Below are 13,086 nucleotides of genomic sequence, written 5' to 3' on the forward strand. Positions count from 1 at the left end.
TGCTTGAACTGCTGAGCTAGAATGAGGGACTCATAAAATGTAGAAAGAATGAAAGGCAGAAAAGAGAGGGATGCCGACAGCAAAGAAGGTAGATGAGGGAAAAAAAAAGGCATTGCTTGACTGTTTTTTCCAGTTAGAACGGTGAGATGAAGTTGAAGCCATAAACTCAGTTTATCATATTATCTAAAATGTCATGACTTTCCATGCTGTTCTATGTATTTTTTTAAGAACAGTCTCTGAATATAGGATCATTCGGTTGCAGGCAGATCACATAGTATTTCTTAAGGTTTATCTAACTCCATTTTAAGTAGATCTATGTAGATTGCTCTGAAATTAATGTCCCCAATTTTTTTTCTATGGAAACTACAACAGATACAAAGAGCACAATAATGCAATTTCATAAAGCAGACTGCCAGCTGCATTGTACTGTTTTTCAATACCATTACCAGCAGTAACTGCCTGCATGCCACACTTCTGAAAATCTGCACCAGTGGAGGTGATCGCTATTTGACAACAGCAGCATCATCCCAAACAGATGGAAGTCAGAGGGCAATAAACTCCAACTAAACAGTGGGTGTGGTAAGACAGTGAGCCAACATGTGGCTGGTATGGGGCCTGATATTGCAGGAGAAAGCTTTTCTGCTCTGTTCTGACATTGGAAGCAGGAGCCTTTAGCTTAGACAGTGTCTCAATGCAGTGGTCAGAGTTGATGGTTTGTGTGGCTCCAGGGAATCCAAAAGGATCACCCCTTTCCTATCCCAAAAGACAGCGCACATCACTCTACGAGCTGAGAACTACATCTTGATTGAGACTCTCTTTGTTTCATAATGTGACAGCTGTTCATGGCCATCTGGAACATGGCTTGTCTTTCACATCGCCGTCACTGCTGAAATGCGCCACCCACCGCCTCGCTGCACTCACATCTACAGTTCAGTCACCAAGCATCCATGAGTGTCAGTGGGTGCCATATTTTCCACACGGAGAAATTCAAGTCCACACCTTTGTTTTGCATGCACTTCCATGTCAGACTCCATTCTGTCAGACTACCCCTCTGCTGCCATCTGTCACATGGCAACAACATGGAATGGTGTATCAGCTGAAGATTCAATCTCTGCTGCCATACCACCAGCACCCACACCTGATGTGGGCTAACATAATAAAACTGGAGGCATTATTTTTGGAGCAGCCCTTGTAATTTTTTTTTTTTTTAATTACTCTTCCCATTGGAAGATTATTTTATAAAACTTGACATAAAACCTAATAATCTTTTCTTTCTTTTCTTCCTGTTTTATCTTTTTCTTTTATACTCTTTTTTTTTTTCCTGGCATCAGCATTCATCAGAGATAGTTCTTGAATATCTCTTCTTCTTCATGAACTTATTCTTTTGTACATCAATAACATGGATTAGATTTGTTTATCAATTTAGACTCTTCCTTCTTTTGAGGGAATAAAACTTTCCTATCCCTGTTTTGGGTCTTTCATATACTTTAGGTCTACATTTTCTGGTTGTTTTCTGAGAACTTGATTATTTTGCAAAACCACATTTCAAAAGATCTTTTCCTTTTTTTCCTGTGTTATCATATTGTAAAGGAAACAAAAGCTGTTTACATCACTTACATTCTCCTTTTGTTTCAAAACAGAGTGATGCTTTTATTTAGTTAATGCTAGGTGCCCTGGCCTAGTTGGTCTTATGGCAGGTATGTATTTCTCTCAGCAGAGGAGAGAACTGTCTTAATATTTCTTGTCTTTCTTGACTAGAAAATGTTAGGTTTTGTCTGTTGAGAAATTATGGTTAGAGTAACACCCTGGCTGACTTGGGATGTTATCTCCTGCAGATTTTTTCTTTCTCCTCTCTTCTGTCTTTAGACAGAAGTAATGTTCTTCAAGCTCTGCGGAATGTTATACTAAGATAAAAGCAATAGGGCTAGTAGGTCAAGCTAGTGATTTAAGTGCAAGGAAGTAACATTAAATGTTTGTCTTTGCATGCCATTACATACTCCGTTAGTGAAATAAGATAATGTCTGAAGGACTGATTTGCTATAGCATATATTTATGTGAAAGGAGCACTGTTCAAAATGTCTGGATACTTTCTCAAGGGTGTAAGATGGGATTTTAAATAATTTACTTGGCTTTGATGAATTATTTTTGATTTGTCTTCATTTGAGATAGTGTAATATATTACTAGTTTGCCAGGTGCTTCCCATTAGGAAATACCATCTTTGATTGGTTATAACTTTTTTGTTAATGCCAAATAGTTCAGAGAGAAATGTTCCTTGCTCAGTTCTGTATCATGCTGATATTTTTTTTCAAACTTTATTTTAGACTAAGTGATTTATACTGTTCAGATCAATAAGCATAGGGGAAAAAAAATCGTTTTGGTCATGCTTGAAAGTTATTTTGACCTTTCCTTTCTTTGTTCTTGTTAAGAATTGTATCCTATGTTTTTTATCATGGAAGCCTGGATGATATCATCAGGGCATTAAGTGCCCCTTCTGATTTGCAGTAACAAGTCTCATGTTTGTAAGTCAAACACGAGTCTCTTTTTTCCACTCCCAGGTAAGTAATGATACTCTGCTAAGGTGAGTTGGCAGAAATGCACACACCTGAACTGAAAGGAGAAGGTTTGCCAGCAGGTTGAGAGTAATCTGAGGTGAGAATGCTACAGTGCACATAACTAAGCAGAGTTTTAATGTGTAAAGGAAAGCTTGGCATGGAGTAATGGAAAAATGGCCATAAATGAAAAATTGAGAGCCTGACAAGGCTGTGACCAGCCTGGCCATGTTTGAGGGGTCTGCAAGGATGGTGTCAAATTGGAGATGTTTGTGTAGAATCGTGTAATAAGGTCCCTTTTCTTTGACCACAGAGTGAAAAGGCTTCTAGGACCTTAGCATCTCTCTATATGTGAACATGCAAAACCCTTTAATAAAGGGTCTAACAGGACAGTGCCAGGTCCTACGTAGTATCATGAGACTATGTGTTAGAGGAACAGGGAGAGAGCCAGATTGTTTTTGAACCTCTTTCAGGAGCGACAGAAAACTATTGGAACAGCTCCCCTATGAGGACAGGCTGAAGGAGCTGGGCTGTACATCCCAGAGAAGAGAGAGCTCTAAGAGTCCTGACAGTGGCCACAGTGTCTACAGGGGAGCTAGTAAGAAAGAAGGGGACAGACTCTTTAGCAGGGTTTGTTTTGATAGGACTTGGGGAAATGGTTTCAGATCTAAGGAGGATAGATTTAGGTTGGATGTAAGGTAAAACTTTCACAGTGAGGGCAGTGAGGCACTGGCATAGGGTTGCCCAGAGGTGTGGTGGATGCGCCATCCCTGGAGACACTCAAGGTGAGGCTGGATTGGGCTCTGAGCACCTGATCTAGCTGTAGGTGTCCCTGCTTACTGTAGGAGAGCTGGACAACCCTAAGGATTCTATGATTCTAAAATGAATCAACAGCTAGCTAAAATTAACCATCCGAGTTGTGGGGAAGTGGAACAGAGTACGTCTGTCTGTAAACTGTTTTCGGTTGAAGCATGGTCATAATCTGCATGCATCAAAGGAGAAAATATCACCAAAAAGCTGACTGTGTATCCAGGAAGTGATTTTGGCATTGTATTTTCATTATTCTATGTTCACATAATTCATTCTGCACTATCTTTTGTAGAAGGATCTTCCAGTGCTCACATAATGCTTTCTGATCACAAAGGCATCAGATATATGCAGCTAATTATTTAAAGGTATTTCAGAGTATGTGGAATCTAATCAGTTTATTTTCAATTATGATCGATTAAAGTAGCTACGAAGATCAATTTTAAATGGTCTAAATCAGCTGATTTGAACTGTTGAGACGATACTTAAATCTCAATCCTATTTTATCTTATTGCTCAAAGATAATCTAAATTCTTTCCACTAAAAAAATTAGTCTCGCGCTTGAAGAAATTTGCAGTCTTTTTCCAATGTTAACTTTGATCAATGGTAACTTTTTAAGGTACTCTGACACTCAAATTGAATCTTTTATTTCCTCATTGTAGTTGATCCTGGGCACACTGTAGACATTTCATAAGAAAGGGCTTTGAAAACATTCTGAAAACAGACTGGTTATATTTTTTCACTGGAATTTAAATTAAGTAAAGCCACCAAGGATATTGTTCTCTCTCATTCCGAGGTGCTCAGCTCCAGTGCAGATGTGTTTTGCGGCACCATGGGGGATGCGTGAGAGAGATCCTGAAATCAGAGACCACAGGGAGAGCTGCCAGGAGCTGCCAGACAAGCTTTAAACTGAAGGACTCGAGGGCAGGGTCCACAGTGGCCGTGCTCATGCCATTGCAAATGACTGGGAAATTATCCAGGCCAACCAGAACAGTGGTAAATGTTCCTTAGTTGCCCCTCTTGGCAAGAGACAGAAGGCCAGACACCTCAAGGGTGTGTATTGTTATAGGGGTTCCCCTAGCATCCCTCTAGGGAAGCCTGCATCTTCTGCTCCATTTTCTTATCTGAAATGCCTGTGTACCAACATACCCAGTATGGGAAATTAAAAAAAAAACTAGCTATCTGTGTGCAGTTGCAAGGCCATGATCTTCTTGTCATCTTGGAGATGTGATGGGACAGCTCACATGACTGGAATGCTGTCATGGATGGCTGTATACAATTTAGGAAAAGCAGGACAGGGCAGGACAGCAAGGCAAGACAGTGAAGTGCTCTTTTTGGGAGAGAACAACTGGAGTGTATTGAGCTCTACCTAAGGATGAGTGAAGAACGAGTAGAGAGCTTTTGGGTAAGAATTGAAGAGCAGGCCAATGAGAGAGTGACAGTACTGGGTATTTGCTACAGGCTGCCTGATCAGGTGGGGAAAGTTGTTGAAGCCTTCCAACACACAGCTATAAGTAGCCTCACAGGCACTCATTGAGCATTTCAACCACCCTAATATTTGTTGGAAAAGCAGCACTGCTAGGCACACACAATGCAGGAAGTTCCTGCATAGAGTTGATGGTACCTCTCTGATGCAGGTGGTGGAGGAGCCAGTGAGGAGAGTTGTAGAGTTGTGCTGCTGGACCTTGTACTTAGTAATAAAGGACTTGTGGATGTGAAGGCTCGGGGCAGCCTGGGATGCAGTGACCATGAGATAGAGGAGTTCAGGATCCTGAGTGGAAGAAACAAAGCAGTAGGTAGGATTGCAACCCTGGACTTCAAGAGAGCCAACTTTGTCCTTCAAGCATTAGAAGGTAAGGGGGCCCAAGAGTACTAGTTAACACTGAAGCGCCATTTCCTCCAAGCTCGAGATTGGTGCATCCCTGAGAATAAGAAACCAACCAAAAACGTCAGAAGACCTGCGTGGACAAGCTAAGAACTCATGGAAAACTCAAATGGAAGAAGTAGGTTTCTGGAATGTGGAGAAAGGGTCTGGCCACTTGGGAGGAATGTAGCTGCCTGAGGCAGGCAGGCCTCATGGAACACAAGCAGTGGCTGCAAGAACAGGCACCAAGAACTGCTACCATGATCAGCAGGTGGAAGAGCCTGGGGCTCTTCTTCCTCAGAAACCTGTTTCCCCAGCCCCTCCAGGTCCCTCTGGATAGCAGTGAGCCCCTCTGGTGTGTCAGCTACTTCTGGTTTTGTGTCATTTGCAGTCTTGGAAAGGATACGCTCTGCCCCATCTTCTGGATTGTTAATGGAAATGTCAAACAGGATCACACACCACGCTGACTCCTGGGGTAGACTGCTAATGGCTGTCTTGGCTTCTGTCTAGACTCTGTGCCACTTATCACCGGGTCATGAATATTCTGTAGTCAGCAGTTGAAAATGAAAAAGTTGATACCAGTCTTTTGTTTATTTTGCAATGCGTAAGTGGTTCAACTTCTACAGTAAAACAGCATTGGGCATAACAATGACTTGAGTGAACTCTTCCTCCTCTACACACAACCACACACAAATACAGATGCTCTGTCTTTTTGGTTTTTCTTTTTTAACACGGTTTCTTTCTGAGCTTCCAGTCACCTGTAGATAATCATCGTGGCACTGTTGGAGGTTTGGTGTGCTCACAGTTAATTTTTCTGCTTTCTTTTTCCACCATTGCTGTCCTTCTATTGAATCTGTTCAGGTGTGAAAAAGACAGTCTATGCAGTTGTAATAGCTGAAGGAGAATTAGTTGTACATACAGCTGTAAATGGGAATTTTTGGAGCAAGCTTTCCAAAACAAATCTTGGTTTAGTCTTTATGACTGTAATAGGTACTTTTTGAAAACCATTTTAATGTGTAAAATGGGTTTAATATTGGAAATGAAACCCAGAAGTTAATTATTTTTTCTTGGTTGACCTAGTTGTAGTTTTTATTAAAAAATGTAGTGCATCTGGAAATATCTCCTTATAAAGGATTTGGAAAATGAAATGCTGTCTAACATTATAGCCTAACCTCAGCTCCTCATCTGTGCACTTGTTCCATGACCTCAACAGAGTGTTTTAAAAATAATTGCCCTGAAGATGGTAAGATGCCTGTGTATTGTGTTAATGGAGTTCCCTCAGATAGGTAGGCAGCCCGATAGCAGTAGTGCATCGGAGGTTTTCATGAGCCAGATTAAGTGTTCTCTTACACAACAATGCTAATTGCTGTTTTTTTGGCAGTTGCACAGGTCCTAATTACATTTTAATAGAACCAATGGAAAAAAAAAATCCACTGTGCTTTTATGGATAATTATTGCAATTTTTTTTTTTTTTTTTTCAGGAGCTTGAAATCTTACACAGAACATCTATCAGATCTGTCTTCCAAATAGGTGGCATTAGAGTACATGCAAGATGGTGGGAAGCTACCAAATACAATCACTGTCTCCTTTTTAAATGGTGCCATTTAAATGGTATCCTCAATGAGTGGGTACTTACTACAAATAATACATTAACAAATTGCTTTGCTGTATTCAAATGTGTCTTGCTTCTACAATGTGTTACGTATCTGACATATCTGTTGGGATCGTCTGCTGTACTCTGAGCTGCTGAAATGAAGCCTGGTGACTGTGCTGAATAAATATGCAGGAATACTAGGATTTAACGCACTAAAATTGCTAGTGTTGATTGCAAAACGGCTTCCAGGATTTACTTTTTCAGTTTCTTGTTCTCTAATTTAGTAGTCGCGTTGTGCTGAAAAAGAAAACATTGATGTATGAACAGGAGCAATAAGGATGAAATCTGTGTAAGATGATAAAATTTAAATCATTTTCGAAGATGAATGTGTCATTGCACTTGGGCTGAAACAAGGTTGGCATCACCTTATACCACATTCCTGTCGAGAGGGAGCAACAGTTCAATGTGATTTTAGTGTAACACTCACTGTTAATAACATTTCATAAGCCAACACACTGTGTCTTCTGTGCCAGTAGAGTTAGGCTGAACGCTGGTACAGATTTAAGAAAGGGCAAGGCATCATGGTGATTACACACTGATACTGAATGAAACTGTCCTGAAGGTAACAGATACGTGGAGATGCAAGGGTGTTCTGGTGGGCAAGCAGGGGCATTCTCTCCTAGGCAGTCCCTTTTTGGAGACTGATCTCTGGAGATGTGTGAGTCCTACATTCCCTTTTGTCCTGCTTTTTGGTCGAAAACACTCTTCTGGCAAATCTGGTCCTGTATGAAAGATTGCCAGAATTTGGACAATTTTTTTTTGTTTTTTTCTTAAAGTGTTTCCTGGATTAAGTATTTAACCATAAGGAAAAAAAGAGGGGCGGGGGGGGAATGTTTGCATTTAAAGTATTATACATAAGGATTTTGTTCGTAATGTTGTATTATATGTAATAATTTGAACCCACTTACCTGAAGTTATGAATTACAATTTAAAACTTACTTTAAACATACGCAGTTGCTAAACTTGGTTGAAGTGACAGTCACTTAGAGAACCCATTGAAAAGATCTTTTTAGTATTTGTATACGTAAGGATAATGTATTTACAATTTGGTTCATGCTTACTGAATTCTCTAGAGCCATTCAGTTGGCTTGCATTAATTACTCCCTACTACTTCTTTCTTCCCTTGTTTATGCTTTTCAATGCGGAAAGAAAACAAGCAAAAAAAAAAACAAAAAAAAACCACAAAAGACTTTTCCCCTTGCCAGAATTTCCTTTCCTTCCTAAGCCATTTTTTTCCAACGGTCTTTCCCAATTGGAGACTGGGGAGTCAGAGTTACAGACCCACCCAACATACTCCAAATGGCTTAAAATGGCAGATCTGTGACTGCTTTACTCCAGATGAAAAAATCTTGTGCTCCCAGATTTTAAACAAAATAGCTAGCTGCAAGGTCTGCACCTTCTGAGCTCTTTTCCAAAGTGGTGCTTTAATCAGCTTGTATTAAAATGTGTCACTGTTTATGTTTGGTGGTAATTGCTACAAGCACAAACAGATGAGAGAAAGCAGTAGCAGCACTGGGAGAAAGGAGCTTCTCGAGAAAGAAGGATTCTCTTTATAATTGGAGTAGATGGAGGATGGCAGAAATATCATCCATGTGAAGTTAACTTCAGTGTTAGGTGTAACCTGGTTGTCTGGTCTTCTACTTGTAGAAACTGCTAGAGATGATTGAAACAGAAGGCCTGTACAAAACTGTTGGGAAGAAAATTAAATCAAAAAAGTATCATTTTCTGAGACTGGGTACATAAGAAAAGTGGATAAATTGGAGGCAACCAACAGCTATCAGAACAGTTAGATGCAATAAATTTGACTAACAGAGAGGACAGTTCTTCTTGTATGTCTTCTTGTATGTTTAATCCATCACTCCCATTAATTTCTGGCTAGTGGGTTAAATGGCTATAGCAGGTGGCTGTAATGAGCTTGTCCTCAGCCACCTCCCATGGTTGTAACTTCTCATTCATTAAGGGAATGCTGCAGAAAGCTGATACATGTCGTTCATTTTTCAGAACAAAATCCTGAGTGCATGATGGTTGTTGGAAATTTGATGCAGTCCAAGTAATTTCTTTCAGTTTTAAACTCTTGGTTCATAGACTTCATTAAATGTCAGAGCCACCTCTTGCATGTGATGAGGTCTATTGGTGTTGCTGTAATGCTCCTACCTCTGCAGTGTAAGGGCAGAGTACATCAGGAAATTCTCTTCACAGTTACTTAAGATACTATATTTGCCATTAGAAAACAAAGGATTTTATGATGGAAGTGTGGAAAGCATGATCCTGTTCTGAGGCAAATGTGCAGAAGGGTCTTAATTCTACACGACAGCCCACACTGTGTCATTCGTTTAGAGCTGGTCTCAAAGGCAGTTCATTCATAATTCAAATTAAGTTATGAAATGGCTTATGGCTCTTAGGAGAAATCATTCATTTCAAGTGTGAAGTGCTGCAGTTTGTTCTGTGGAATTTTATGGACAAAATTAAAGCAAGGACATGGGGTATGTTTCAGTATTTGGCACAGCTTCCTAAATCTAAGTCTACAGAATCTGATAGATGCAACCAGCATAGGAGTGGTTGAAGAAAGAGTTCAAATCTGCTGCTAGAATTGACTTGGTTCCTACTGATAGAGGAACTACATTCTCCTTTTTTTTTTTTTTTTTTTTCCTTTTAACTAGTGTAAAGGTAAACTTGCATTTAGTATATTGTAAAGTTTTACCTTATTTTCAACTATGTAGGTCACCCTGAAATTAATGCCTCCAGTTGATTTCCACGGAAACCATGAGACACGTAGAGAACAACAGGGAACCAGGTGTTGTGCAAAGTCATTGTCCTGTCTGAGGAAACCTGTAACCATATTCTAGTACTTAGGTCCCCTGGATGACTTCAAAATAGATAAAGCAAGGTTTTGTTGTTATTTGTTTGTTTCTTTGCTTGGAGAGGAAAGGATTGTCTTTATGTGTGTAAATATCAAATAATATCTTACGGAAGAGGCACTTCTTTGTTAGCATTAATGGAGTACATTTTAAATCCAGTCCAAAGCAAAATAGAGACCACAGGATATTTCCTTTGCTTCTCATTTCTAATGAAAATTGCACTAAGTGAGTAGCTGAATTACACAGGTTCAATACTTAATCAGGCTGAAGCTTGACATTTTTCTTTTTTGTGAGATTCATGTGTTTTTCTGCTGCCTCCTGTCTTTACCCTGGCGTTCACTAACAGGACCATTGTTCCATCAATAATTTTTCTTGAAGTTTCACACAGCGAGCAAATGATTTTTTTAATTAAAAAGATAGCAGTGCTATGATTTTTACTTCTTTTAATGCACAGCGCTTTCATTCATTCATTCATTCATTCATTCATTCATTCATTCATTCATTCATTCATTCATTCATTAGTTATGCTGGGTTCAAGACGGATTTGGTTTTTATTTGCCATTGTAAGGGGTAGATTTGGGTAAGTGCTTTGGTGCAGTTTCAGAGGGACAACTCAAACTTTCCTGCAACACTTGTTTGCTTTTTTTTATACTCAGTAAGGTCACTGAACTGCCAGTGTATTGTGATGGCATTTATCCTGGGAGCCAAGAGACTTTACAGGATCATGAAGCTTATTCTCACTCTCATGAGACATAATCAAGTCTACAGAGATGGAAGATTGTGGTAATTAGTACAAAATTACTATTTCAACCAGGATGAACATAAAAAGCTCTCAATATGAACCTCCTTAACAATATTATATTCGAAGTCTTAACAGGAAAAGAGCTGAAAATAAAAGGTAGAAGAGCAGTATTAAATCAGTAATGTCATACTTGTTTCTAAGACGGCATATTACTTTTTAAAAATTATTTTTAATTATTATTATTTTTTTACCTGGTGCAAATTTGATAGTTGACTGATCTTAAAGACCAAAAATCATCACTGTAGGAGACAAATGCCTTGGGCAATGGAAAAGGGGAGATGCTACAGCTAAGGCAAAGTCAGAGCATGATAATGAAGGTTCAGAAATAGTTAAGAAATTAGAATTACAAACCTTAATAAGAAACTCCTTGAGCCCCACACTTGAGAAATACACACAAAGTATTTGATTTTGAACAAATACACTGTTTTGTTTTTGCATGCGCTGAATTCCTTATATTGTGGAAAGGTAAATGACACAGTGTGTTTTCAGGGGAACTGCTGACCTGGAGTACTGCAGGGACTGGATGGCATGGGAGTAAGAACTGAACCTGACTCAACCTGGTGAAGCTCTTTAAGCAAAATATTTCAGTTGAGGAAGAAAAACAAAACTGAAAACAACAGCTGAGATTCTGTACACAGCTGCCTAGTTTTGCATCATGAACAACCATAGTCTTTCTGGATTTTGTGCAAGTATTTGCATTTCTACATTAAAAAAAAACACACTTCAGGCTGGAAAGTGGATTAGACGCAGTCAGTAACCAAATAAAGAAATTTACAGGCTGCACCCAGAACTACTTTGTGATCCAAAATGACTTGTATTATTCAGTCTTTTCTTTGGACCATATTGCACTAGGTACTGCAGAATGTTCCCCAGTGGCCTGTGAGCATCAGGTTAAGACAGATATCAATGGATGAGTATTAATTGGAAGCACAAGAAAACAGTGTTACTCAACATGATTAGTTCAGCTACAGCCTCTCACATATTTTGCAGGAGACAGTAGGAAGAGAACGACTTTAATTAGAACTCCGTTTGTGAGATGTAACTGTGGAAAGCCTATAAATTCTTATTTGTAAATATACTCTTATAAGTTAACTACAGAAACCTTGCTATTGCCGCTCCTGCTTCCAGGTTTCCTGAAATCACTCAGGGGTTGACGGAGATGGGAACATAAAAGAAATTCTGCTTGAAAAAGCAATTCTAGTGGAGGTACACAAAGAGGAACCTCTTTTGAAAAGACAACATATGAGAATTCTTTGCAACAGTACTTTGGAAAATCCTAGATGAGGCAAGTTTTTCTTCTTCGATGACTTGGAAAAGGTTTTTCCAAGGGTTTATAGCTATCTGTACAGCTGCTGTTAACTGTCTTCACCCCTTGCAGTCAGCAGTGTCTTTCATAACTTTTCTACATTCAGATGATAACAGTTTTGTTTGTTTTGTCTGTAATGATTATGAATACTGCTCAGTAGGATGTGAGACTCAGAGTGCACAAATGCTACACAAGGGCTTCTGCAAAAATGGTGCCTCCAATTTTATTATGTCGTCCTGTGATGTCAGAGGCGGATGTTTGTGGTGTGACAGCAGAGTTTCAACCTTCCTGTCAGCATTCCATGCTGTTGCTGTGTGACAAACAGCAGCAGAGGGGCAGTCTGACAGAACGGTGTCTGGCATGGAAGTGCATGTGGAGCAAAGGTGTGGGATTGAATTTCTCAGAAAAAAATAGTATGCACTGACATTCGTTGACACTTGATGAAGGTTTATGGATACCAAACGGTGGACATGAGCACAGTGATGCAGTGGGTGGTGCGTTTCATCTGTGGTAACAGCAACGTGAAAGACAAGCCCTGTCTCAGATGGCCATGCAGATTTCTGTGAGCATGGCATGCAAGCTCTTGTTCGTCTCTGCTTTAGGGTGGTAACTAAGTTGAAAAACAGTGTTTCATAGCTGAGAATTTGCTTATTGTGCACTTTGTTATAGTCTCCATGGAAATAAAAGGCATTACTTTCAGAGTGAAACACACAGAATATGCAGTAGCTGCCTTCTTGTACAGTGGCTCTTTCTCCATCATTTTGTCTTGAAAAGTGGAAGCCCATATTTGTCAGCAGCAGCAGAGTACATGTGTGTATTTCTCAAGTGAATGGGGCTCCAGAAGTTTCAGGTGCCTCTGAGTATAAGTGATGGCAACATGACAGGAACTGTATGTTGGAAATGGTACTGAAGGCTCACCTCCTCCTGTTTAATTACAGCCTTCTCCAGCAAAGCCAGAAATCTTAGCGGACTAGTGACACCCACATATCTTTCTTTTTTTCCCCCATTATCTACCTACCAAGATATTTTAAACTACAGAACCTTCTTATAAGCAGCACTCCTGATTTCAGCTAGGATAATTTTCTTTCTAGTAGCAGGGATGGTTCTGTGTTTCAGATGGAGAATGAGAGTAACATTGGTAACACACCAGTGTTTTAGCTGTTGCTGAGCAGGGCTGTACAGAGCCAAGGACTGTTTTTTCTTCATGTACTCACCCGTCAGCACAGGGAGCTGAGGGTGCACAAG

General features: G+C 39.7%; 1 protein-coding gene across 1 annotated transcript in view; it reads left to right on the forward strand.

Moving 5' to 3' along the window:
* The window catches only part of PRR16 (proline rich 16), a gene marked incomplete at both ends in the record, with an annotated part of 102,277 nt that overhangs the window by 15,309 nt on the left and 73,882 nt on the right, over window positions 1–13,086 (forward strand). The gene's annotated exons all lie outside the window — the stretch shown is intronic.

Source organism: Tetrao urogallus (assembly GCF_951394365.1).
Source record: "Tetrao urogallus genome assembly, chromosome: Z".
Taxonomy (NCBI): Eukaryota; Metazoa; Chordata; class Aves; order Galliformes; family Phasianidae; genus Tetrao; species Tetrao urogallus.